At 49.6% G+C, this 26,151-nt stretch overlaps 12 non-coding genes and 7 pseudogenes across 12 annotated transcripts; all 19 read left to right on the top strand.

Moving 5' to 3' along the window:
* The first annotated feature begins 678 nt into the window (after positions 1–678).
* On the top strand, positions 679–819 carry LOC141135150 (U4 spliceosomal RNA). Its single transcript, XR_012243440.1, has one exon. It is a non-coding gene; the product is annotated as a U4 spliceosomal RNA (small nuclear RNA).
* A 1,280-nt stretch (positions 820–2,099) lies between these two features.
* LOC141135149 (U4 spliceosomal RNA) lies at positions 2,100–2,240 on the top strand. The gene has a single exon (XR_012243439.1). It is a non-coding gene; the product is annotated as a U4 spliceosomal RNA (small nuclear RNA).
* A 1,273-nt stretch (positions 2,241–3,513) lies between these two features.
* On the top strand, positions 3,514–3,654 carry LOC141135148 (U4 spliceosomal RNA). The gene has a single exon (XR_012243438.1). It is a non-coding gene; the product is annotated as a U4 spliceosomal RNA (small nuclear RNA).
* Positions 3,655–4,934: 1,280 nt separating this feature from the next.
* Positions 4,935–4,999, top strand: LOC141135361 (U4 spliceosomal RNA; annotated as a pseudogene).
* Positions 5,000–6,132: 1,133 nt separating this feature from the next.
* On the top strand, positions 6,133–6,254 carry LOC141135628 (U4 spliceosomal RNA; annotated as a pseudogene).
* Positions 6,255–7,534: 1,280 nt separating this feature from the next.
* LOC141135147 (U4 spliceosomal RNA) lies at positions 7,535–7,675 on the top strand. The gene has a single exon (XR_012243437.1). It is a non-coding gene; the product is annotated as a U4 spliceosomal RNA (small nuclear RNA).
* Positions 7,676–8,948: 1,273 nt separating this feature from the next.
* LOC141135146 (U4 spliceosomal RNA) lies at positions 8,949–9,089 on the top strand. Its single transcript, XR_012243436.1, has one exon. It is a non-coding gene; the product is annotated as a U4 spliceosomal RNA (small nuclear RNA).
* Positions 9,090–10,369: 1,280 nt separating this feature from the next.
* Positions 10,370–10,510, top strand: LOC141135145 (U4 spliceosomal RNA). Its single transcript, XR_012243435.1, has one exon. It is a non-coding gene; the product is annotated as a U4 spliceosomal RNA (small nuclear RNA).
* Positions 10,511–11,783: 1,273 nt separating this feature from the next.
* LOC141135144 (U4 spliceosomal RNA) lies at positions 11,784–11,924 on the top strand. Its single transcript, XR_012243434.1, has one exon. It is a non-coding gene; the product is annotated as a U4 spliceosomal RNA (small nuclear RNA).
* Positions 11,925–13,204: 1,280 nt separating this feature from the next.
* On the top strand, positions 13,205–13,269 carry LOC141135427 (U4 spliceosomal RNA; annotated as a pseudogene).
* A 1,170-nt stretch (positions 13,270–14,439) lies between these two features.
* Positions 14,440–14,572, top strand: LOC141135953 (U2 spliceosomal RNA; annotated as a pseudogene).
* A 1,005-nt stretch (positions 14,573–15,577) lies between these two features.
* Positions 15,578–15,699, top strand: LOC141135627 (U4 spliceosomal RNA; annotated as a pseudogene).
* Positions 15,700–16,979: 1,280 nt separating this feature from the next.
* On the top strand, positions 16,980–17,044 carry LOC141135486 (U4 spliceosomal RNA; annotated as a pseudogene).
* Positions 17,045–18,169: 1,125 nt separating this feature from the next.
* LOC141135626 (U4 spliceosomal RNA) lies at positions 18,170–18,291 on the top strand (annotated as a pseudogene).
* Positions 18,292–19,571: 1,280 nt separating this feature from the next.
* LOC141135143 (U4 spliceosomal RNA) lies at positions 19,572–19,712 on the top strand. The gene has a single exon (XR_012243433.1). It is a non-coding gene; the product is annotated as a U4 spliceosomal RNA (small nuclear RNA).
* Positions 19,713–20,992: 1,280 nt separating this feature from the next.
* On the top strand, positions 20,993–21,133 carry LOC141135142 (U4 spliceosomal RNA). The gene has a single exon (XR_012243432.1). It is a non-coding gene; the product is annotated as a U4 spliceosomal RNA (small nuclear RNA).
* Positions 21,134–22,413: 1,280 nt separating this feature from the next.
* LOC141135140 (U4 spliceosomal RNA) lies at positions 22,414–22,554 on the top strand. Its single transcript, XR_012243431.1, has one exon. It is a non-coding gene; the product is annotated as a U4 spliceosomal RNA (small nuclear RNA).
* Positions 22,555–23,834: 1,280 nt separating this feature from the next.
* LOC141135139 (U4 spliceosomal RNA) lies at positions 23,835–23,975 on the top strand. The gene has a single exon (XR_012243430.1). It is a non-coding gene; the product is annotated as a U4 spliceosomal RNA (small nuclear RNA).
* A 1,273-nt stretch (positions 23,976–25,248) lies between these two features.
* LOC141135137 (U4 spliceosomal RNA) lies at positions 25,249–25,389 on the top strand. The gene has a single exon (XR_012243429.1). It is a non-coding gene; the product is annotated as a U4 spliceosomal RNA (small nuclear RNA).
* Positions 25,390–26,151: the final 762 nt, after the last annotated feature.

Here is a 26,151-nt window from a genome sequence, read left to right as displayed (position 1 = left end):
TCAAGATTCAAGCAGCTTGGACCGCTATGGAGGAGGAGCTTTGAGAGCCCGGATAGCTCAGTCGGTAGAGCATCAGACTTTTAATCTGAGGGTCCAGGGTTCAAGTCCCTGTTCGGGCGGTGCCTTTCACTTACCTATGAGGCCTTTGAGCTGCCAATAGGGCAGTCTTTATGCACATCTGCCGGGAATGCTCACTGGCTCAGAGAGATGAAATGTCCTAACTTCCCCCTTTCCTGGAATCTGCCAGAAATAAAGGTGGCTGAAGGTGATTGCTTGACCAACTGTTTCCCAACAACCCTTGTCTATGGCAGCTTACCTGGGCTCCAGTTCAGGCATGTTATCTAGCGAACTTTCAACAAAGGCCCCAAATCCTTCCACCTTGGTCTTTTCTCAGCAGCATAGCTGTTCAAACACATACGCTCCCAGTGGCCTTTCAGGACTGCTGTGGGAGAAACGCATCTGACATCTAGGGCCCTGTCCCTTTAGATTCTCCTTAGTTCTTTCAAATGCTAACACTATTCAGTGGGTAAACAATGCCCACTTAGGCATCGTCCCTGTCTCATTAACATGCCAAGTCCCAGAATGCTCAGCGGCCCACTGGATGACACTTATGTGTCTCTCCTCAATGTCAATTTCTCCTCCAAGGAAGGGCAGATGTTGGCAGGCACTGATTTGGTTAGCTTTGCGCAGTGGCAGTATCATAGCCAATGAGGTTCAACTGAGGCGTGATTATTGCTAATTGAAAACTTTTCCCAATACCCCGCCACGATGACTTGAAATACAGTCAGCACTGGCAATTTTTGAGAGTCTCTGAGGAGACTGAGCAATGTGTTTTCAACAGCAGATAAGTGACGGCTTCTTACATGCAGACTGAGATGCGTTAGAGTTGAGAAAGTGAGTCACGGGCCCATTGACACCATAGAGAGCTTTTGTGTCATCACGCAGCCTGGGTAGAACAATCAGTGATTGGCACGCGCCGCTCGTTCTTCACTTGCCTGTAATCCAGAGTGGACTCTACCTCGTTTTTTTGCCTGGGTTTCTTCTGCTGGACCTGGCAACATGAGGCTCAAGGTGAACTGTCTTTATTTGTAACCCAGTCACTGATTAAGAATACTGGAAGCGTGTTGGTCCAGGGTTAAGGAAGCCTTTCGGGCGGTGTCTTTTTGCAAGGCCCTTGTTTCCGGTCAAAGAGCATTGAACTGTAGGTAAAACTAAGGCAGAAACTTTAGGCGTTCTCCACCTGTACCGGACTGGACCCTATCTGCATGGTTGCAGGTTAGATTCTCCCTTTTATCTTCAACCTGTCCTAGAAAATTAAACGGGAGAGGACGATTGGCCAGCCTGGGCAAGCCAAATACTTGTGCTTTCAGGCACCCGGTCCCCTTGGCTGAATGGTCTTTTTCCACCATACATGTCAAGATTCAAGCAGCTTGGACCGCTATGGAGGAGGAGCTTTGAGAGCCCGGATAGCTCAGTCGGTAGAGCATCAGACTTTTAATCTGAGGGTCCAGGGTTCAAGTCCCTGTTTGGGTGGTGCCTTTCACTTACCTATGAGGCCTTTGAGCTGCCAATAGGGCAGTCTTTATGCACATCTGCCGGGAATGCTCACTGGCTCAGAGAGATGAAATGCCCTAACTTCCCCCTTTCTAGGCTCCTGGAATCTGCCAGAAATAAAGGTGGCTGAAGGTGATTGCTTGACCAACTGTTTCCCAACAACCCTTGTCTATGGCAGCTTACCTGGGCTCCAGTTCAGGCATGTTATCTAGCGAACTTTCAACAAAGGCCCCAAATCCTTCCACCTTGGTCTTTTCTCAGCAGCATAGCTGTTCAAACACATACGCTCCCAGTGGCCTTTCAGGACTGCTGTGGGAGAAACGCATCTGACATCTAGGGCCCTGTCCCTTTAGATTCTCCTTAGTTCTTTCAAATGCTAACACTATTCAGTGGGTAAACAATGCCCACTTAGGCATCGTCCCTGTCTCATTAACATGCCAAGTCCCAGAATGCTCAGCGGCCCACTGGATGACACTTATGTGTCTCTCCTCAATGTCAATTTCTCCTCCAAGGAAGGGCAGATGTTGGCAGGCACTGATTTGGTTAGCTTTGCGCAGTGGCAGTATCATAGCCAATGAGGTTCAACTGAGGCGTGATTATTGCTAATTGAAAACTTTTCCCAATACCCCGCCACGATGACTTGAAATACAGTCAGCACTGGCAATTTTTGAGAGTCTCTGAGGAGACTGAGCAATGTGTTTTCAACAGCAGATAAGTGACGGCTTCTTACATGCAGACTGAGATGCGTTAGAGTTGAGAAAGTGAGTCACGGGCCCATTGACACCATAGAGAGCTTTTGTGTCATCACGCAGCCTGGGTAGAACAATCAGTGATTGGCACGCGCCGCTCGTTCTTCACTTGCCTGTAATCCAGAGTGGACTCTACCTCGTTTTTTTGCCTGGGTTTCTTCTGCTGGACCTGGCAACATGAGGCTCAAGGTGAACTGTCTTTATTTGTAACCCAGTCACTGATTAAGAATACTGGAAGCGTGTTGGTCCAGGGTTAAGGAAGCCTTTCGGGCGGTGTCTTTTTGCAAGGCCCTTGTTTCCGGTCAAAGAGCATTGAACTGTAGGTAAAACTAAGGCAGAAACTTTAGGCGTTCTCCACCTGTACCGGACTGGACCCTATCTGCATGGTTGCAGGTTAGATTCTCCCTTTTATCTTCAACCTGTCCTAGAAAATTAAACGGGAGAGGACGATTGGCCAGCCTGGGCAAGCCAAATACTTGTGCTTTCAGGCACCCGGTCCCCTTGGCTGAATGGCCTTTTTCCACCATACATGTCAAGATTCAAGCAGCTTGGACCGCTATGGAGGAGGAGCTTTGAGAGCCCGGATAGCTCAGTCGGTAGAGCATCAGACTTTTAATCTGAGGGTCCAGGGTTCAAGTCCCTGTTCGGGCGGTGCCTTTCACTTACCTATGAGGCCTTTGAGCTGCCAATAGGGCAGTCTTTATGCACATCTGCCGGGAATGCTCACTGGCTCAGAGAGATGAAATGTCCTAACTTCCCCCTTTCCTGGAATCTGCCAGAAATAAAGGTGGCTGAAGGTGATTGCTTGACCAACTGTTTCCCAACAACCCTTGTCTATGGCAGCTTACCTGGGCTCCAGTTCAGGCATGTTATCTAGCGAACTTTCAACAAAGGCCCCAAATCCTTCCACCTTGGTCTTTTCTCAGCAGCATAGCTGTTCAAACACATACGCTCCCAGTGGCCTTTCAGGACTGCTGTGGGAGAAGCGCATCTGACATCTAGGGCCCTGTCCCTTTAGATTCTCCTTTGTTCTTTCAAATGCTAACACTATTCAGTGGGTAAACAATGCCCACTTAGGCATCGTCCCTGTCTCATTAACATGCCAAGTCCCAGAATGCTCAGCGGCCCACTGGATGACACTTATGTGTCTCTCCTCAATGTCAATTTCTCCTCCAAGGAAGGGCAGATGTTGGCAGGCACTGATTTGGTTAGCTTTGCGCAGTGGCAGTATCATAGCCAATGAGGTTCAACTGAGGCGTGATTATTGCTAATTGAAAACTTTTCCCAATACCCCGCCACGATGACTTGAAATACAGTCAGCACTGGCAATTTTTGAGAGTCTCTGAGGAGACTGAGCAATGTGTTTTCAACAGCAGATAAGTGACGGCTTCTTACATGCAGACTGAGATGCGTTAGAGTTGAGAAAGTGAGTCACGGGCCCATTGACACCATAGAGAGCTTTTGTGTCATCACGCAGCCTGGGTAGAACAATCAGTGATTGGCACGCGCCGCTCGTTCTTCACTTGCCTGTAATCCAGAGTGGACTCTACCTCGTTTTTTTGCCTGGGTTTCTTCTGCTGGACCTGGCAACATGAGGCTCAAGGTGAACTGTCTTTATTTGTAACCCAGTCACTGATTAAGAATACTGGAAGCGTGTTGGTCCAGGGTTAAGGAAGCCTTTCGGGCGGTGTCTTTTTGCAAGGCCCTTGTTTCCGGTCAAAGAGCATTGAACTGTAGGTAAAACTAAGGCAGAAACTTTAGGCGTTCTCCACCTGTACCGGACTGGACCCTATCTGCATGGTTGCAGGTTAGATTCTCCCTTTTATCTTCAACCTGTCCTAGAAAATTAAACGGGAGAGGACGATTGGCCAGCCTGGGCAAGCCAAATACTTGTGCTTTCAGGCACCCGGTCCCCTTGGCTGAATGGTCTTTTTCCACCATAAATGTCAAGATTCAAGCAGCTTGGACCGCTATGGAGGAGGAGCTTTGAGAGCCCGGATAGCTCAGTCGGTAGAGCATCAGACTTTTAATCTGAGGGTCCAGGGTTCAAGTCCCTGTTTGGGCGGTGCCTTTCACTTACCTATGAGGCCTTTGAGCTGCCAATAGGGCAGTCTTTATGCACATCTGCCGGGAATGCTCACTGGCTCAGAGAGATGAAATGCCCTAACTTCCCCCTTTCTAGGCTCCTGGAATCTGCCAGAAATAAAGGTGGCTGAAGGTGATTGCTTGACCAACTGTTTCCCAACAACCCTTGTCTATGGCAGCTTACCTGGGCTCCAGTTCAGGCATGTTATCTAGCGAACTTTCAACAAAGGCCCCAAATCCTTCCACCTTGGTCTTTTCTCAGCAGCATAGCTGTTCAAACACATACGCTCCCAGTGGCCTTTCAGGACTGCTGTGGGAGAAACGCATCTGACATCTAGGGCCCTGTCCCTTTAGATTCTCCTTAGTTCTTTCAAATGCTAACACTATTCAGTGGGTAAACAATGCCCACTTAGGCATCGTCCCTGTCTCATTAACATGCCAAGTCCCAGAATGCTCAGCGGCCCACTGGATGACACTTATGTGTCTCTCCTCAATGTCAATTTCTCCTCCAAGGAAGGGCAGATGTTGGCAGGCACTGATTTGGTTAGCTTTGCGCAGTGGCAGTATCATAGCCAATGAGGTTCAACTGAGGCGTGATTATTGCTAATTGCTTCTTGGCCTTTTGGCGAAGATCAAGTGTAGTATCTATTCTTATCAGTTTCCAGGAGGTGGCGCTTGCTTCCGTCCCTGATCTATGGCGAAATAGAGATGGGATTGCGGTTGCTATGCAAAACCTGCTGGAGTGAAGGTGACCTGGAGCGGTTTGTAGCCGAAAGGGAAGCCTTCTGATGGGGATGGAGAACCACGGGGTCTGAACCAGAGGGTCGGGACCCTGGCCTTCTGGCCTGGATTGGGGCGGATCTAGCTCCAGATAGTTATTTGGGAGAGAACGCTTACTCCTGCCTTGCAAGGGGGGGAGGGAGTGGCAAGTACTTCCCGAATGTAATTAGGAGGAGTGATGGGAGCGACGGCAGAGCCTGATGGTAAAGGGCTCTTTCCGGCTTCCTGATCTCCATATCCTTCCTGTCTGTGGTGGGGTCTGCTGTGGTCTGGGCTGGGTGGTCAGGGCTTTTTCGAAAAGCCAGTGGTGAATGTGCCCCTGAAGTGGCAGTTCAGGGGTGCCGTATAGTCACGGTGTGAAAGCACTTGATTTTATGGCACCATGGTCACTTCACCACAACACACGTTTTTCGCACCTGCCTCTTGGGCCGGGCCTTTTGGCCAGGACCAGGGGAAATTTTTATGCCTGGCCGGAGGGCCGGCCATTGGATAGCACAATGGCCACTTTCACTCTCCCATCTCACTATCTTCCCCACTCTTTCTTTTACCCCTGTTTGTCACCTTTTTGTCTTTTTTTTGGTTGTCTTTGTATACACGTTTTGTCACTGTGTGGCGAGTAGGGTGTGGGTCCTCGGGCCTACTCTGAAAGTCTTGGGAGGGGGTGGACATAGGCCTTTTGGCTTGGTTCGCCCTCTCCTTTGAGGGGTCTCTCTTCGGGAGAGCCCCACTGTACTTGGGTTGGTCTGCTTCGGCAGTCCTTCCAGTTGTGGGGGTCCGCCTGGTTTCGGCCGGATGGACCCTTTGTCTGAGTACCTCAGTCCCTGTCTGGAGCCTAACGCCCCGGGGGATCAGGGTAAGGTCCTTCCCTAGTGGAGGACTCTGTACACCCGTTGCACGTTTTTGTGTTTCACTCTCTATGTGTGGGCACTTTTTTTTGGCACCGGGTGGAAGTTTTTGAGGTGTGTTTTGCACGCCACTGGCTTTTCGATAGAGTGATTATTGCTAATTGAAAACTTTTCCCAATACCCCGCCACGATGACTTGAAATACAGTCAGCACTGGCAATTTTTGAGAGTCTCTGAGGAGACTGAGCAATGTGTTTTCAACAGCAGATAAGTGACGGCTTCTTACATGCAGACTGAGATGCGTTAGAGTTGAGAAAGTGAGTCACGGGCCCATTGACACCATAGAGAGCTTTTGTGTCATCACGCAGCCTGGGTAGAACAATCAGTGATTGGCACGCGCCGCTCGTTCTTCACTTGCCTGTAATCCAGAGTGGACTCTACCTCGTTTTTTTGCCTGGGTTTCTTCTGCTGGACCTGGCAACATGAGGCTCAAGGTGAACTGTCTTTATTTGTAACCCAGTCACTGATTAAGAATACTGGAAGCGTGTTGGTCCAGGGTTAAGGAAGCCTTTCGGGCGGTGTCTTTTTGCAAGGCCCTTGTTTCCGGTCAAAGAGCATTGAACTGTAGGTAAAACTAAGGCAGAAACTTTAGGCGTTCTCCACCTGTACCGGACTGGACCCTATCTGCATGGTTGCAGGTTAGATTCTCCCTTTTATCTTCAACCTGTCCTAGAAAATTAAACGGGAGAGGACGATTGGCCAGCCTGGGCAAGCCAAATACTTGTGCTTTCAGGCACCCGGTCCCCTTGGCTGAATGGTCTTTTTCCACCATACATGTCAAGATTCAAGCAGCTTGGACCGCTATGGAGGAGGAGCTTTGAGAGCCCGGATAGCTCAGTCGGTAGAGCATCAGACTTTTAATCTGAGGGTCCAGGGTTCAAGTCCCTGTTTGGGCGGTGCCTTTCACTTACCTATGAGGCCTTTGAGCTGCCAATAGGGCAGTCTTTATGCACATCTGCCGGGAATGCTCACTGGCTCAGAGAGATGAAATGCCCTAACTTCCCCCTTTCTAGGCTCCTGGAATCTGCCAGAAATAAAGGTGGCTGAAGGTGATTGCTTGACCAACTGTTTCCCAACAACCCTTGTCTATGGCAGCTTACCTGGGCTCCAGTTCAGGCATGTTATCTAGCGAACTTTCAACAAAGGCCCCAAATCCTTCCACCTTGGTCTTTTCTCAGCAGCATAGCTGTTCAAACACATACGCTCCCAGTGGCCTTTCAGGACTGCTGTGGGAGAAACGCATCTGACATCTAGGGCCCTGTCCCTTTAGATTCTCCTTAGTTCTTTCAAATGCTAACACTATTCAGTGGGTAAACAATGCCCACTTAGGCATCGTCCCTGTCTCATTAACATGCCAAGTCCCAGAATGCTCAGCGGCCCACTGGATGACACTTATGTGTCTCTCCTCAATGTCAATTTCTCCTCCAAGGAAGGGCAGATGTTGGCAGGCACTGATTTGGTTAGCTTTGCGCAGTGGCAGTATCATAGCCAATGAGGTTCAACTGAGGCGTGATTATTGCTAATTGAAAACTTTTCCCAATACCCCGCCACGATGACTTGAAATACAGTCAGCACTGGCAATTTTTGAGAGTCTCTGAGGAGACTGAGCAATGTGTTTTCAACAGCAGATAAGTGACGGCTTCTTACATGCAGACTGAGATGCGTTAGAGTTGAGAAAGTGAGTCACGGGCCCATTGACACCATAGAGAGCTTTTGTGTCATCACGCAGCCTGGGTAGAACAATCAGTGATTGGCACGCGCCGCTCGTTCTTCACTTGCCTGTAATCCAGAGTGGACTCTACCTCGTTTTTTTGCCTGGGTTTCTTCTGCTGGACCTGGCAACATGAGGCTCAAGGTGAACTGTCTTTATTTGTAACCCAGTCACTGATTAAGAATACTGGAAGCGTGTTGGTCCAGGGTTAAGGAAGCCTTTCGGGCGGTGTCTTTTTGCAAGGCCCTTGTTTCCGGTCAAAGAGCATTGAACTGTAGGTAAAACTAAGGCAGAAACTTTAGGCGTTCTCCACCTGTACCGGACTGGACCCTATCTGCATGGTTGCAGGTTAGATTCTCCCTTTTATCTTCAACCTGTCCTAGAAAATTAAACGGGAGAGGACGATTGGCCAGCCTGGGCAAGCCAAATACTTGTGCTTTCAGGCACCCGGTCCCCTTGGCTGAATGGTCTTTTTCCACCATACATGTCAAGATTCAAGCAGCTTGGACCGCTATGGAGGAGGAGCTTTGAGAGCCCGGATAGCTCAGTCGGTAGAGCATCAGACTTTTAATCTGAGGGTCCAGGGTTCAAGTCCCTGTTCGGGCGGTGCCTTTCACTTACCTATGAGGCCTTTGAGCTGCCAATAGGGCAGTCTTTATGCACATCTGCCGGGAATGCTCACTGGCTCAGAGAGATGAAATGTCCTAACTTCCCCCTTTCCTGGAATCTGCCAGAAATAAAGGTGGCTGAAGGTGATTGCTTGACCAACTGTTTCCCAACAACCCTTGTCTATGGCAGCTTACCTGGGCTCCAGTTCAGGCATGTTATCTAGCGAACTTTCAACAAAGGCCCCAAATCCTTCCACCTTGGTCTTTTCTCAGCAGCATAGCTGTTCAAACACATACGCTCCCAGTGGCCTTTCAGGACTGCTGTGGGAGAAACGCATCTGACATCTAGGGCCCTGTCCCTTTAGATTCTCCTTAGTTCTTTCAAATGCTAACACTATTCAGTGGGTAAACAATGCCCACTTAGGCATCGTCCCTGTCTCATTAACATGCCAAGTCCCAGAATGCTCAGCGGCCCACTGGATGACACTTATGTGTCTCTCCTCAATGTCAATTTCTCCTCCAAGGAAGGGCAGATGTTGGCAGGCACTGATTTGGTTAGCTTTGCGCAGTGGCAGTATCATAGCCAATGAGGTTCAACTGAGGCGTGATTATTGCTAATTGAAAACTTTTCCCAATACCCCGCCACGATGACTTGAAATACAGTCAGCACTGGCAATTTTTGAGAGTCTCTGAGGAGACTGAGCAATGTGTTTTCAACAGCAGATAAGTGACGGCTTCTTACATGCAGACTGAGATGCGTTAGAGTTGAGAAAGTGAGTCACGGGCCCATTGACACCATAGAGAGCTTTTGTGTCATCACGCAGCCTGGGTAGAACAATCAGTGATTGGCACGCGCCGCTCGTTCTTCACTTGCCTGTAATCCAGAGTGGACTCTACCTCGTTTTTTTGCCTGGGTTTCTTCTGCTGGACCTGGCAACATGAGGCTCAAGGTGAACTGTCTTTATTTGTAACCCAGTCACTGATTAAGAATACTGGAAGCGTGTTGGTCCAGGGTTAAGGAAGCCTTTCGGGCGGTGTCTTTTTGCAAGGCCCTTGTTTCCGGTCAAAGAGCATTGAACTGTAGGTAAAACTAAGGCAGAAACTTTAGGCGTTCTCCACCTGTACCGGACTGGACCCTATCTGCATGGTTGCAGGTTAGATTCTCCCTTTTATCTTCAACCTGTCCTAGAAAATTAAACGGGAGAGGACGATTGGCCAGCCTGGGCAAGCCAAATACTTGTGCTTTCAGGCACCCGGTCCCCTTGGCTGAATGGTCTTTTTCCACCATACATGTCAAGATTCAAGCAGCTTGGACCGCTATGGAGGAGGAGCTTTGAGAGCCCGGATAGCTCAGTCGGTAGAGCATCAGACTTTTAATCTGAGGGTCCAGGGTTCAAGTCCCTGTTTGGGCGGTGCCTTTCACTTACCTATGAGGCCTTTGAGCTGCCAATAGGGCAGTCTTTATGCACATCTGCCGGGAATGCTCACTGGCTCAGAGAGATGAAATGCCCTAACTTCCCCCTTTCTAGGCTCCTGGAATCTGCCAGAAATAAAGGTGGCTGAAGGTGATTGCTTGACCAACTGTTTCCCAACAACCCTTGTCTATGGCAGCTTACCTGGGCTCCAGTTCAGGCATGTTATCTAGCGAACTTTCAACAAAGGCCCCAAATCCTTCCACCTTGGTCTTTTCTCAGCAGCATAGCTGTTCAAACACATACGCTCCCAGTGGCCTTTCAGGACTGCTGTGGGAGAAACGCATCTGACATCTAGGGCCCTGTCCCTTTAGATTCTCCTTAGTTCTTTCAAATGCTAACACTATTCAGTGGGTAAACAATGCCCACTTAGGCATCGTCCCTGTCTCATTAACATGCCAAGTCCCAGAATGCTCAGCGGCCCACTGGATGACACTTATGTGTCTCTCCTCAATGTCAATTTCTCCTCCAAGGAAGGGCAGATGTTGGCAGGCACTGATTTGGTTAGCTTTGCGCAGTGGCAGTATCATAGCCAATGAGGTTCAACTGAGGCGTGATTATTGCTAATTGAAAACTTTTCCCAATACCCCGCCACGATGACTTGAAATACAGTCAGCACTGGCAATTTTTGAGAGTCTCTGAGGAGACTGAGCAATGTGTTTTCAACAGCAGATAAGTGACGGCTTCTTACATGCAGACTGAGATGCGTTAGAGTTGAGAAAGTGAGTCACGGGCCCATTGACACCATAGAGAGCTTTTGTGTCATCACGCAGCCTGGGTAGAACAATCAGTGATTGGCACGCGCCGCTCGTTCTTCACTTGCCTGTAATCCAGAGTGGACTCTACCTCGTTTTTTTGCCTGGGTTTCTTCTGCTGGACCTGGCAACATGAGGCTCAAGGTGAACTGTCTTTATTTGTAACCCAGTCACTGATTAAGAATACTGGAAGCGTGTTGGTCCAGGGTTAAGGAAGCCTTTCGGGCGGTGTCTTTTTGCAAGGCCCTTGTTTCCGGTCAAAGAGCATTGAACTGTAGGTAAAACTAAGGCAGAAACTTTAGGCGTTCTCCACCTGTACCGGACTGGACCCTATCTGCATGGTTGCAGGTTAGATTCTCCCTTTTATCTTCAACCTGTCCTAGAAAATTAAACGGGAGAGGACGATTGGCCAGCCTGGGCAAGCCAAATACTTGTGCTTTCAGGCACCCGGTCCCCTTGGCTGAATGGCCTTTTTCCACCATACATGTCAAGATTCAAGCAGCTTGGACCGCTATGGAGGAGGAGCTTTGAGAGCCCGGATAGCTCAGTCGGTAGAGCATCAGACTTTTAATCTGAGGGTCCAGGGTTCAAGTCCCTGTTCGGGCGGTGCCTTTCACTTACCTATGAGGCCTTTGAGCTGCCAATAGGGCAGTCTTTATGCACATCTGCCGGGAATGCTCACTGGCTCAGAGAGATGAAATGTCCTAACTTCCCCCTTTCCTGGAATCTGCCAGAAATAAAGGTGGCTGAAGGTGATTGCTTGACCAACTGTTTCCCAACAACCCTTGTCTATGGCAGCTTACCTGGGCTCCAGTTCAGGCATGTTATCTAGCGAACTTTCAACAAAGGCCCCAAATCCTTCCACCTTGGTCTTTTCTCAGCAGCATAGCTGTTCAAACACATACGCTCCCAGTGGCCTTTCAGGACTGCTGTGGGAGAAGCGCATCTGACATCTAGGGCCCTGTCCCTTTAGATTCTCCTTTGTTCTTTCAAATGCTAACACTATTCAGTGGGTAAACAATGCCCACTTAGGCATCGTCCCTGTCTCATTAACATGCCAAGTCCCAGAATGCTCAGCGGCCCACTGGATGACACTTATGTGTCTCTCCTCAATGTCAATTTCTCCTCCAAGGAAGGGCAGATGTTGGCAGGCACTGATTTGGTTAGCTTTGCGCAGTGGCAGTATCATAGCCAATGAGGTTCAACTGAGGCGTGATTATTGCTAATTGAAAACTTTTCCCAATACCCCGCCACGATGACTTGAAATACAGTCAGCACTGGCAATTTTTGAGAGTCTCTGAGGAGACTGAGCAATGTGTTTTCAACAGCAGATAAGTGACGGCTTCTTACATGCAGACTGAGATGCGTTAGAGTTGAGAAAGTGAGTCACGGGCCCATTGACACCATAGAGAGCTTTTGTGTCATCACGCAGCCTGGGTAGAACAATCAGTGATTGGCACGCGCCGCTCGTTCTTCACTTGCCTGTAATCCAGAGTGGACTCTACCTCGTTTTTTTGCCTGGGTTTCTTCTGCTGGACCTGGCAACATGAGGCTCAAGGTGAACTGTCTTTATTTGTAACCCAGTCACTGATTAAGAATACTGGAAGCGTGTTGGTCCAGGGTTAAGGAAGCCTTTCGGGCGGTGTCTTTTTGCAAGGCCCTTGTTTCCGGTCAAAGAGCATTGAACTGTAGGTAAAACTAAGGCAGAAACTTTAGGCGTTCTCCACCTGTACCGGACTGGACCCTATCTGCATGGTTGCAGGTTAGATTCTCCCTTTTATCTTCAACCTGTCCTAGAAAATTAAACGGGAGAGGACGATTGGCCAGCCTGGGCAAGCCAAATACTTGTGCTTTCAGGCACCCGGTCCCCTTGGCTGAATGGTCTTTTTCCACCATAAATGTCAAGATTCAAGCAGCTTGGACCGCTATGGAGGAGGAGCTTTGAGAGCCCGGATAGCTCAGTCGGTAGAGCATCAGACTTTTAATCTGAGGGTCCAGGGTTCAAGTCCCTGTTTGGGCGGTGCCTTTCACTTACCTATGAGGCCTTTGAGCTGCCAATAGGGCAGTCTTTATGCACATCTGCCGGGAATGCTCACTGGCTCAGAGAGATGAAATGCCCTAACTTCCCCCTTTCTAGGCTCCTGGAATCTGCCAGAAATAAAGGTGGCTGAAGGTGATTGCTTGACCAACTGTTTCCCAACAACCCTTGTCTATGGCAGCTTACCTGGGCTCCAGTTCAGGCATGTTATCTAGCGAACTTTCAACAAAGGCCCCAAATCCTTCCACCTTGGTCTTTTCTCAGCAGCATAGCTGTTCAAACACATACGCTCCCAGTGGCCTTTCAGGACTGCTGTGGGAGAAACGCATCTGACATCTAGGGCCCTGTCCCTTTAGATTCTCCTTAGTTCTTTCAAATGCTAACACTATTCAGTGGGTAAACAATGCCCACTTAGGCATCGTCCCTGTCTCATTAACATGCCAAGTCCCAGAATGCTCAGCGGCCCACTGGATGACACTTATGTGTCTCTCCTCAATGTCAATTTCTCCTCCAAGGAAGGGCAGATGTTGGCAGGCACTGATTTGGTTAGCTTTGCGCAGTGGCAGTATCATAGCCAATGAGGTTCAACTGAGGCGTGATTATTGCTAATTGCTTCTCGGCCCTTTGGCTAAGATCAAATCTAGTATCTGTTCTTATCAGTTTCCAGGAGGTGGCGCTTGCTTCTGTCCCTGATCTATGGCGAGATAGAGATGGGATTGCGGTTGCTATGCAAAACCTGCTGGAGTGAAGGTAACCCGGAGCGGTTTGTAGCCGAAAGGGAAGCCTTCTGATGGGGACGGAGAACCATTCGGTCTTGGCGGAGGGTCGGGATCCTGGCCTTCTGGCCTGGATTGGGGCAGCTCTAGCTCTGGACAGTTATTTGGGAGAGAACGCTGGCTCCCCTTGCTCCCACCGGGGGAGCGGCCAGTATTTCCCAAATGTAATTAGGTAGGAGGGATGGAACGACGGTGAAGCCTGATGGCAAGGGCTCTCTCCAAGCTTCCAGAACTCCATACCTTTCTGCCTGGGGTGGGGGCTGCTGTGGTCTGGGCTGTGGGTCAGGGCTTTTTCGAAAAGCCAGTGATGAATGTGCCCCTGAAGTGGCAGTTCAGGGGTGCCGTATAGTCACGGTGTGAAAGCACTTGATTTTATGGCACCATGGTCACTTCACCACAACACACGTTTTTCGCACCTGCCTCTTGGGCCGGGCCTTTTGGCCAGGACCAGGGGAAATTTTTATGCCTGGCCGGAGGGCCGGCCATTGTATAGCACAATGGCCACTTTCACTCTCCCATCTCACTATCTTCCCCACTCTTTCTTTTACCCCTGTTTGTCACCTTTTTGTCCTTTTTTTTTGGTTGTTTTGTATACACGTTTGTCACTGTGTGGCGAGTAGGGTGTGGGTCCTCGGGCCTACTCTGAAAGTCTTGGGAGGGGGTGGACATAGGCCTTTTGGCTTGGTTCGCCCTCTCCTTTGAGGGGTCTCTCTTCGGGAGAGCCCCACTGTACTTGGGTTGGTCTGCTTCGGCAGTCCTTCCAGTTGTGGGGGTCCGCCTGGTTTCGGCCAGATGGACCCTTTGTCTGAGTACCTCAGTCCCTGTCCGGAGCCTAACGCCCCGGGGGATCAGGGTAAGGTCCTTCCCTAGTGGAGGACTCTGTACACCCGTTGCACGTTTTTGTGTTTCACTCTCTATGTGTGGGCACTTTTTTTTGGCACCGGGTGGAAGTTTTTGAGGTGTGTTTTGCACGCCACTGGCTTTTCGATAGAGAGTGATTATTGCTAATTGCTTCTTGGCCTTTTGGCGAAGATCAAGTGTAGTATCTATTCTTATCAGTTTCCAGGAGGTGGCGCTTGCTTCCGTCCCTGATCTATGGCGAAATAGAGATGGGATTGCGGTTGCTATGCAAAACCTGCTGGAGTGAAGGTGACCTGGAGCGGTTTGTAGCCGAAAGGGAAGCCTTCTGATGGGGATGGAGAACCACGGGGTCTGAACCAGAGGGTCGGGACCCTGGCCTTCTGGCCTGGATTGGGGCGGATCTAGCTCCAGATAGTTATTTGGGAGAGAACGCTTACTCCTGCCTTGCAAGGGGGGGAGGGAGTGGCAAGTACTTCCCGAATGTAATTAGGAGGAGTGATGGGAGCGACGGCAGAGCCTGATGGTAAAGGGCTCTTTCCGGCTTCCTGATCTCCATATCCTTCCTGTCTGTGGTGGGGTCTGCTGTGGTCTGGGCTGGGTGGTCAGGGCTTTTTCGAAAAGCCAGTGGTGAATGTGCCCCTGAAGTGGCAGTTCAGGGGTGCCGTATAGTCACGGTGTGAAAGCACTTGATTTTATGGCACCATGGTCACTTCACCACAACACACGTTTTTCGCACCTGCCTCTTGGGCCGGGCCTTTTGGCCAGGACCAGGGGAAATTTTTATGCCTGGCCGGAGGGCCGGCCATTGGATAGCACAATGGCCACTTTCACTCTCCCATCTCACTATCTTCCCCACTCTTTCTTTTACCCCTGTTTGTCACCTTTTTGTCTTTTTTTTGGTTGTCTTTGTATACACGTTTTGTCACTGTGTGGCGAGTAGGGTGTGGGTCCTCGGGCCTACTCTGAAAGTCTTGGGAGGGGGTGGACATAGGCCTTTTGGCTTGGTTCGCCCTCTCCTTTGAGGGGTCTCTCTTCGGGAGAGCCCCACTGTACTTGGGTTGGTCTGCTTCGGCAGTCCTTCCAGTTGTGGGGGTCCGCCTGGTTTCGGCCGGATGGACCCTTTGTCTGAGTACCTCAGTCCCTGTCTGGAGCCTAACGCCCCGGGGGATCAGGGTAAGGTCCTTCCCTAGTGGAGGACTCTGTACACCCGTTGCACGTTTTTGTGTTTCACTCTCTATGTGTGGGCACTTTTTTTTGGCACCGGGTGGAAGTTTTTGAGGTGTGTTTTGCACGCCACTGGCTTTTCGATAGAGTGATTATTGCTAATTGAAAACTTTTCCCAATACCCCGCCACGATGACTTGAAATACAGTCAGCACTGGCAATTTTTGAGAGTCTCTGAGGAGACTGAGCAATGTGTTTTCAACAGCAGATAAGTGACGGCTTCTTACATGCAGACTGAGATGCGTTAGAGTTGAGAAAGTGAGTCACGGGCCCATTGACACCATAGAGAGCTTTTGTGTCATCACGCAGCCTGGGTAGAACAATCAGTGATTGGCACGCGCCGCTCGTTCTTCACTTGCCTGTAATCCAGAGTGGACTCTACCTCGTTTTTTTGCCTGGGTTTCTTCTGCTGGACCTGGCAACATGAGGCTCAAGGTGAACTGTCTTTATTTGTAACCCAGTCACTGATTAAGAATACTGGAAGCGTGTTGGTCCAGGGTTAAGGAAGCCTTTCGGGCGGTGTCTTTTTGCAAGGCCCTTGTTTCCGGTCAAAGAGCATTGAACTGTAGGTAAAACTAAGGCAGAAACTTTAGGCGTTCTCCACCTGTACCGGACTGGACCCTATCTGCATGGTTGCAGGTTAGATTCTCCCTTTTATCTTCAACCTGTCCTAGAAAATTAAACGGGAGAGGACGATTGGCCAGCCTGGGCAAGCCAAATACTTGTGCTTTCAGGCACCCGGTCCCCTTGGCTGAATGGTCTTTTTCCACCATACATGTCAAGATTCAAGCAGCTTGGACCGCTATGGAGGAGGAGCTTTGAGAGCCCGGATAGCTCAGTCGGTAGAGCATCAGACTTTTAATCTGAGGGTCCAGGGTTCAAGTCCCTGTTTGGGCGGTGCCTTTCACTTACCTATGAGGCCTTTGAGCTGCCAATAGGGCAGTCTTTATGCACATCTGCCGGGAATGCTCACTGGCTCAGAGAGATGAAATGCCCTAACTTCCCCCTTTCTAGGCTCCTGGAATCTGCCAGAAATAAAGGTGGCTGAAGGTGATTGCTTGACCAACTGTTTCCCAACAACCCTTGTCTATGGCAGCTTACCTGGGCTCCAGTTCAGGCATGTTATCTAGCGAACTTTCAACAAAGGCCCCAAATCCTTCCACCTTGGTCTTTTCTCAGCAGCATAGCTGTTCAAACACATACGCTCCCAGTGGCCTTTCAGGACTGCTGTGGGAGAAACGCATCTGACATCTAGGGCCCTGTCCCTTTAGATTCTCCTTAGTTCTTTCAAATGCTAACACTATTCAGTGGGTAAACAATGCCCACTTAGGCATCGTCCCTGTCTCATTAACATGCCAAGTCCCAGAATGCTCAGCGGCCCACTGGATGACACTTATGTGTCTCTCCTCAATGTCAATTTCTCCTCCAAGGAAGGGCAGATGTTGGCAGGCACTGATTTGGTTAGCTTTGCGCAGTGGCAGTATCATAGCCAATGAGGTTCAACTGAGGTGTGATTATTGCTAATTGCTTCTCGGCCCTTTGGCTAAGATCAAATCTAGTATCTGTTCTTATCAGTTTCCAGGAGGTGGCGCTTGCTTCTGTCCCTGATCTATGGCGAGATAGAGATGGGATTGCGGTTGCTATGCAAAACCTGCTGGAGTGAAGGTAACCCGGATCGGTTTGTAGCCGAAAGGGAAGCCTTCTGATGGGGACGGAGAACCATTCGGTCCTGGCGGAGGGTCGGGATCCTGGCCTTCTGGCCTGGATTGGGGCAGCTCTAGCTCTGGACAGTTATTTGGGAGAGAACGCTGGCTCCCCTTGCTCCCACCGGGGGAGCGGCCAGTATTTCCCAAATGTAATTAGGTAGGAGGGATGGAACGACGGTGAAGCCTGATGGCAAGGGCTCTCTCCAAGCTTCCAGAACTCCATACCTTTCAGCCTGGGGTGGGGGCTGCTGTGGTCTGGGCTGTGGGTCAGGGCTTTTTCGAAAAGCCAGTGATGAATGTGCCCCTGAAGTGGCAGTTCAGGGGTGCCGTATAGTCACGGTGTGAAAGCACTTGATTTTATGGCACCATGGTCACTTCACCACAACACACGTTTTTCGCACCTGCCTCTTGGGCCGGGCCTTTTGGCCAGGACCAGGGGAAATTTTTATGCCTGGCCGGAGGGCCGGCCATTGTATAGCACAATGGCCACTTTCACTCTCCCATCTCACTATCTTCCCCACTCTTTCTTTTACCCCTGTTTGTCACCTTTTTGTCCTTTTTTTGGTTGTTTTGTATACACGTTTGTCACTGTGTGGCGAGTAGGGTGTGGGTCCTCGGGCCTACTCTGAAAGTCTTGGGAGGGGGTGGACATAGGCCTTTTGGCTTGGTTCGCCCTCTCCTTTGAGGGGTCTCTCTTCGGGAGAGCCCCACTGTACTTGGGTTGGTCTGCTTCGGCAGTCCTTCCAGTTGTGGGGGTCCGCCTGGTTTCGGCCAGATGGACCCTTTGTCTGAGTACCTCAGTCCCTGTCCGGAGCCTAACGCCCCGGGGGATCAGGGTAAGGTCCTTCCCTAGTGGAGGACTCTGTACACCCGTTGCACGTTTTTGTGTTTCACTCTCTATGTGTGGGCACTTTTTTTTGGCACCGGGTGGAAGTTTTTGAGGTGTGTTTTGCACGCCACTGGCTTTTCGATAGAGTGATTATTGCTAATTGAAAACTTTTCCCAATACCCCGCCACGATGACTTGAAATACAGTCAGCACTGGCAATTTTTGAGAGTCTCTGAGGAGACTGAGCAATGTGTTTTCAACAGCAGATAAGTGACGGCTTCTTACATGCAGACTGAGATGCGTTAGAGTTGAGAAAGTGAGTCACGGGCCCATTGACACCATAGAGAGCTTTTGTGTCATCACGCAGCCTGGGTAGAACAATCAGTGATTGGCACGCGCCGCTCGTTCTTCACTTGCCTGTAATCCAGAGTGGACTCTACCTCGTTTTTTTGCCTGGGTTTCTTCTGCTGGACCTGGCAACATGAGGCTCAAGGTGAACTGTCTTTATTTGTAACCCAGTCACTGATTAAGAATACTGGAAGCGTGTTGGTCCAGGGTTAAGGAAGCCTTTCGGGCGGTGTCTTTTTGCAAGGCCCTTGTTTCCGGTCAAAGAGCATTGAACTGTAGGTAAAACTAAGGCAGAAACTTTAGGCGTTCTCCACCTGTACCGGACTGGACCCTATCTGCATGGTTGCAGGTTAGATTCTCCCTTTTATCTTCAACCTGTCCTAGAAAATTAAACGGGAGAGGACGATTGGCCAGCCTGGGCAAGCCAAATACTTGTGCTTTCAGGCACCCGGTCCCCTTGGCTGAATGGTCTTTTTCCACCATACATGTCAAGATTCAAGCAGCTTGGACCGCTATGGAGGAGGAGCTTTGAGAGCCCGGATAGCTCAGTCGGTAGAGCATCAGACTTTTAATCTGAGGGTCCAGGGTTCAAGTCCCTGTTTGGGCGGTGCCTTTCACTTACCTATGAGGCCTTTGAGCTGCCAATAGGGCAGTCTTTATGCACATCTGCCGGGAATGCTCACTGGCTCAGAGAGATGAAATGCCCTAACTTCCCCCTTTCTAGGCTCCTGGAATCTGCCAGAAATAAAGGTGGCTGAAGGTGATTGCTTGACCAACTGTTTCCCAACAACCCTTGTCTATGGCAGCTTACCTGGGCTCCAGTTCAGGCATGTTATCTAGCGAACTTTCAACAAAGGCCCCAAATCCTTCCACCTTGGTCTTTTCTCAGCAGCATAGCTGTTCAAACACATACGCTCCCAGTGGCCTTTCAGGACTGCTGTGGGAGAAACGCATCTGACATCTAGGGCCCTGTCCCTTTAGATTCTCCTTAGTTCTTTCAAATGCTAACACTATTCAGTGGGTAAACAATGCCCACTTAGGCATCGTCCCTGTCTCATTAACATGCCAAGTCCCAGAATGCTCAGCGGCCCACTGGATGACACTTATGTGTCTCTCCTCAATGTCAATTTCTCCTCCAAGGAAGGGCAGATGTTGGCAGGCACTGATTTGGTTAGCTTTGCGCAGTGGCAGTATCATAGCCAATGAGGTTCAACTGAGGCGTGATTATTGCTAATTGAAAACTTTTCCCAATACCCCGCCACGATGACTTGAAATACAGTCAGCACTGGCAATTTTTGAGAGTCTCTGAGGAGACTGAGCAATGTGTTTTCAACAGCAGATAAGTGACGGCTTCTTACATGCAGACTGAGATGCGTTAGAGTTGAGAAAGTGAGTCACGGGCCCATTGACACCATAGAGAGCTTTTGTGTCATCACGCAGCCTGGGTAGAACAATCAGTGATTGGCACGCGCCGCTCGTTCTTCACTTGCCTGTAATCCAGAGTGGACTCTACCTCGTTTTTTTGCCTGGGTTTCTTCTGCTGGACCTGGCAACATGAGGCTCAAGGTGAACTGTCTTTATTTGTAACCCAGTCACTGATTAAGAATACTGGAAGCGTGTTGGTCCAGGGTTAAGGAAGCCTTTCGGGCGGTGTCTTTTTGCAAGGCCCTTGTTTCCGGTCAAAGAGCATTGAACTGTAGGTAAAACTAAGGCAGAAACTTTAGGCGTTCTCCACCTGTACCGGACTGGACCCTATCTGCATGGTTGCAGGTTAGATTCTCCCTTTTATCTTCAACCTGTCCTAGAAAATTAAACGGGAGAGGACGATTGGCCAGCCTGGGCAAGCCAAATACTTGTGCTTTCAGGCACCCGGTCCCCTTGGCTGAATGGTCTTTTTCCACCATACATGTCAAGATTCAAGCAGCTTGGACCGCTATGGAGGAGGAGCTTTGAGAGCACGGATAGCTCAGTCGGTAGAGCATCAGACTTTTAATCTGAGGGTCCAGGGTTCAAGTCCCTGTTCGGGCGGTGCCTTTCACTTACCTATGAGGCCTTTGAGCTGCCAATAGGGCAGTCTTTATGCACATCTGCCGGGAATGCTCACTGGCTCAGAGAGATGAAATGCCCTAACTTCCCCCTTTCTAGGCTCCTGGAATCTGCCAGAAATAAAGGTGGCTGAAGGTGATTGCTTGACCAACTGTTTCCCAACAACCCTTGTCTATGGCAGCTTACCTGGGCTCCAGTTCAGGCATGTTATCTAGCGAACTTTCAACAAAGGCCCCAAATCCTTCCACCTTGGTCTTTTCTCAGCAGCATAGCTGTTCAAACACATACGCTCCCAGTGGCCTTTCAGGACTGCTGTGGGAGAAACGCATCTGACATCTAGGGCCCTGTCCCTTTAGATTCTCCTTAGTTCTTTCAAATGCTAACACTATTCAGTGGGTAAACAATGCCCACTTAGGCATCGTCCCTGTCTCATTAACATGCCAAGTCCCAGAATGCTCAGCGGCCCACTGGATGACACTTATGTGTCTCTCCTCAATGTCAATTTCTCCTCCAAGGAAGGGCAGATGTTGGCAGGCACTGATTTGGTTAGCTTTGCGCAGTGGCAGTATCATAGCCAATGAGGTTCAACTGAGGCGTGATTATTGCTAATTGAAAACTTTTCCCAATACCCCGCCACGATGACTTGAAATACAGTCAGCACTGGCAATTTTTGAGAGTCTCTGAGGAGACTGAGCAATGTGTTTTCAACAGCAGATAAGTGACGGCTTCTTACATGCAGACTGAGATGCGTTAGAGTTGAGAAAGTGAGTCACGGGCCCATTGACACCATAGAGAGCTTTTGTGTCATCACGCAGCCTGGGTAGAACAATCAGTGATTGGCACGCGCCGCTCGTTCTTCATTTGCCTGTAATCCAGAGTGGACTCTACCTCGTTTTTTTGCCTGGGTTTCTTCTGCTGGACCTGGCAACATGAGGCTCAAGGTGAACTGTCTTTATTTGTAACCCAGTCACTGATTAAGAATACTGGAAGCGTGTTGGTCCAGGGTTAAGGAAGCCTTTCGGGCGGTGTCTTTTTGCAAGGCCCTTGTTTCCGGTCAAAGAGCATTGAACTGTAGGTAAAACTAAGGCAGAAACTTTAGGCGTTCTCCACCTGTACCGGACTGGACCCTATCTGCATGGTTGCAGGTTAGATTCTCCCTTTTATCTTCAACCTGTCCTAGAAAATTAAACGGGAGAGGACGATTGGCCAGCCTGGGCAAGCCAAATACTTGTGCTTTCAGGCACCCGGTCCCCTTGGCTGAATGGTCTTTTTCCACCATACATGTCAAGATTCAAGCAGCTTGGACCGCTATGGAGGAGGAGCTTTGAGAGCACGGATAGCTCAGTCGGTAGAGCATCAGACTTTTAATCTGAGGGTCCAGGGTTCAAGTCCCTGTTCGGGCGGTGCCTTTCACTTACCTATGAGGCCTTTGAGCTGCCAATAGGGCAGTCTTTATGCACATCTGCCGGGAATGCTCACTGGCTCAGAGAGATGAAATGCCCTAACTTCCCCCTTTCTAGGCTCCTGGAATCTGCCAGAAATAAAGGTGGCTGAAGGTGATTGCTTGACCAACTGTTTCCCAACAACCCTTGTCTATGGCAGCTTACCTGGGCTCCAGTTCAGGCATGTTATCTAGCGAACTTTCAACAAAGGCCCCAAATCCTTCCACCTTGGTCTTTTCTCAGCAGCATAGCTGTTCAAACACATACGCTCCCAGTGGCCTTTCAGGACTGCTGTGGGAGAAACGCATCTGACATCTAGGGCCCTGTCCCTTTAGATTCTCCTTAGTTCTTTCAAATGCTAACACTATTCAGTGGGTAAACAATGCCCACTTAGGCATCGTCCCTGTCTCATTAACATGCCAAGTCCCAGAATGCTCAGCGGCCCACTGGATGACACTTATGTGTCTCTCCTCAATGTCAATTTCTCCTCCAAGGAAGGGCAGATGTTGGCAGGCACTGATTTGGTTAGCTTTGCGCAGTGGCAGTATCATAGCCAATGAGGTTCAACTGAGGCGTGATTATTGCTAATTGAAAACTTTTCCCAATACCCCGCCACGATGACTTGAAATACAGTCAGCACTGGCAATTTTTGAGAGTCTCTGAGGAGACTGAGCAATGTGTTTTCAACAGCAGATAAGTGACGGCTTCTTACATGCAGACTGAGATGCGTTAGAGTTGAGAAAGTGAGTCACGGGCCCATTGACACCATAGAGAGCTTTTGTGTCATCACGCAGCCTGGGTAGAACAATCAGTGATTGGCACGCGCCGCTCGTTCTTCATTTGCCTGTAATCCAGAGTGGACTCTACCTCGTTTTTTTGCCTGGGTTTCTTCTGCTGGACCTGGCAACATGAGGCTCAAGGTGAACTGTCTTTATTTGTAACCCAGTCACTGATTAAGAATACTGGAAGCGTGTTGGTCCAGGGTTAAGGAAGCCTTTCGGGCGGTGTCTTTTTGCAAGGCCCTTGTTTCCGGTCAAAGAGCATTGAACTGTAGGTAAAACTAAGGCAGAAACTTTAGGCGTTCTCCACCTGTACCGGACTGGACCCTATCTGCATGGTTGCAGGTTAGATTCTCCCTTTTATCTTCAACCTGTCCTAGAAAATTAAACGGGAGAGGACGATTGGCCAGCCTGGGCAAGCCAAATACTTGTGCTTTCAGGCACCCGGTCCCCTTGGCTGAATGGTCTTTTTCCACCATACATGTCAAGATTCAAGCAGCTTGGACCGCTATGGAGGAGGAGCTTTGAGAGCACGGATAGCTCAGTCGGTAGAGCATCAGACTTTTAATCTGAGGGTCCAGGGTTCAAGTCCCTGTTCGGGCGGTGCCTTTCACTTACCTATGAGGCCTTTGAGCTGCCAATAGGGCAGTCTTTATGCACATCTGCCGGGAATGCTCACTGGCTCAGAGAGATGAAATGCCCTAACTTCCCCCTTTCTAGGCTCCTGGAATCTGCCAGAAATAAAGGTGGCTGAAGGTGATTGCTTGACCAACTGTTTCCCAACAACCCTTGTCTATGGCAGCTTACCTGGGCTCCAGTTCAGGCATGTTATCTAGCGAACTTTCAACAAAGGCCCCAAATCCTTCCACCTTGGTCTTTTCTCAGCAGCATAGCTGTTCAAACACATACGCTCCCAGTGGCCTTTCAGGACTGCTGTGGGAGAAACGCATCTGACATCTAGGGCCCTGTCCCTTTAGATTCTCCTTAGTTCTTTCAAATGCTAACACTATTCAGTGGGTAAACAATGCCCACTTAGGCATCGTCCCTGTCTCATTAACATGCCAAGTCCCAGAATGCTCAGCGGCCCACTGGATGACACTTATGTGTCTCTCCTCAATGTCAATTTCTCCTCCAAGGAAGGGCAGATGTTGGCAGGCACTGATTTGGTTAGCTTTGCGCAGTGGCAGTATCATAGCCAATGAGGTTCAACTGAGGCGTGATTATTGCTAATTGAAAACTTTTCCCAATACCCCGCCACGATGACTTGAAATACAGTCAGCACTGGCAATTTTTGAGAGTCTCTGAGGAGACTGAGCAATGTGTTTTCAACAGCAGATAAGTGACGGCTTCTTACATGCAGACTGAGATGCGTTAGAGTTGAGAAAGTGAGTCACGGGCCCATTGACACCATAGAGAGCTTTTGTGTCATCACGCAGCCTGGGTAGAACAATCAGTGATTGGCACGCGCCGCTCGTTCTTCATTTGCCTGTAATCCAGAGTGGACTCTACCTCGTTTTTTTGCCTGGGTTTCTTCTGCTGGACCTGGCAACATGAGGCTCAAGGTGAACTGTCTTTATTTGTAACCCAGTCACTGATTAAGAATACTGGAAGCGTGTTGGTCCAGGGTTAAGGAAGCCTTTCGGGCGGTGTCTTTTTGCAAGGCCCTTGTTTCCGGTCAAAGAGCATTGAACTGTAGGTAAAACTAAGGCAGAAACTTTAGGCGTTCTCCACCTGTACCGGACTGGACCCTATCTGCATGGTTGCAGGTTAGATTCTCCCTTTTATCTTCAACCTGTCCTAGAAAATTAAACGGGAGAGGACGATTGGCCAGCCTGGGCAAGCCAAATACTTGTGCTTTCAGGCACCCGGTCCCCTTGGCTGAATGGTCTTTTTCCACCATACATGTCAAGATTCAAGCAGCTTGGACCGCTATGGAGGAGGAGCTTTGAGAGCCCGGATAGCTCAGTCGGTAGAGCATCAGACTTTTAATCTGAGGGTCCAGGGTTCAAGTCCCTGTTCGGGCGGTGCCTTTCACTTACCTATGAGGCCTTTGAGCTGCCAATAGGGCAGTCTTTATGCACATCTGCCGGGAATGCTCACTGGCTCAGAGAGATGAAATGTCCTAACTTCCCCCTTTCCTGGAATCTGCCAGAAATAAAGGTGGCTGAAGGTGATTGCTTGACCAACTGTTTCCCAACAACCCTTGTCTATGGCAGCTTACCTGGGCTCCAGTTCAGGCATGTTATCTAGCGAACTTTCAACAAAGGCCCCAAATCCTTCCACCTTGGTCTTTTCTCAGCAGCATAGCTGTTCAAACACATACGCTCCCAGTGGCCTTTCAGGACTGCTGTGGGAGAAACGCATCTGACATCTAGGGCCCTGTCCCTTTAGATTCTCCTTAGTTCTTTCAAATGCTAACACTATTCAGTGGGTAAACAATGCCCACTTAGGCATCGTCCCTGTCTCATTAACATGCCAAGTCCCAGAATGCTCAGCGGCCCACTGGATGACACTTATGTGTCTCTCCTCAATGTCAATTTCTCCTCCAAGGAAGGGCAGATGTTGGCAGGCACTGATTTGGTTAGCTTTGCGCAGTGGCAGTATCATAGCCAATGAGGTTCAACTGAGGCGTGATTATTGCTAATTGAAAACTTTTCCCAATACCCCGCCACGATGACTTGAAATACAGTCAGCACTGGCAATTTTTGAGAGTCTCTGAGGAGACTGAGCAATGTGTTTTCAACAGCAGATAAGTGACGGCTTCTTACATGCAGACTGAGATGCGTTAGAGTTGAGAAAGTGAGTCACGGGCCCATTGACACCATAGAGAGCTTTTGTGTCATCACGCAGCCTGGGTAGAACAATCAGTGATTGGCACGCGCCGCTCGTTCTTCACTTGCCTGTAATCCAGAGTGGACTCTACCTCGTTTTTTTGCCTGGGTTTCTTCTGCTGGACCTGGCAACATGAGGCTCAAGGTGAACTGTCTTTATTTGTAACCCAGTCACTGATTAAGAATACTGGAAGCGTGTTGGTCCAGGGTTAAGGAAGCCTTTCGGGCGGTGTCTTTTTGCAAGGCCCTTGTTTCCGGTCAAAGAGCATTGAACTGTAGGTAAAACTAAGGCAGAAACTTTAGGCGTTCTCCACCTGTACCGGACTGGACCCTATCTGCATGGTTGCAGGTTAGATTCTCCCTTTTATCTTCAACCTGTCCTAGAAAATTAAACGGGAGAGGACGATTGGCCAGCCTGGGCAAGCCAAATACTTGTGCTTTCAGGCACCCGGTCCCCTTGGCTGAATGGTCTTTTTCCACCATACATGTCAAGATTCAAGCAGCTTGGACCGCTATGGAGGAGGAGCTTTGAGAGCCCGGATAGCTCAGTCGGTAGAGCATCAGACTTTTAATCTGAGGGTCCAGGGTTCAAGTCCCTGTTCGGGCGGTGCCTTTCACTTACCTATGAGGCCTTTGAGCTGCCAATAGGGCAGTC

This window comes from Aquarana catesbeiana, linkage group LG03 (assembly GCF_042186555.1).
Source record: "Aquarana catesbeiana isolate 2022-GZ linkage group LG03, ASM4218655v1, whole genome shotgun sequence".
In the NCBI taxonomy this organism is placed as follows: Eukaryota; Metazoa; Chordata; class Amphibia; order Anura; family Ranidae; genus Aquarana; species Aquarana catesbeiana.
The sequence above is the reverse complement of the archived record's forward strand: the minus strand, read 5'-3'. Positions and strand labels throughout refer to the sequence as shown.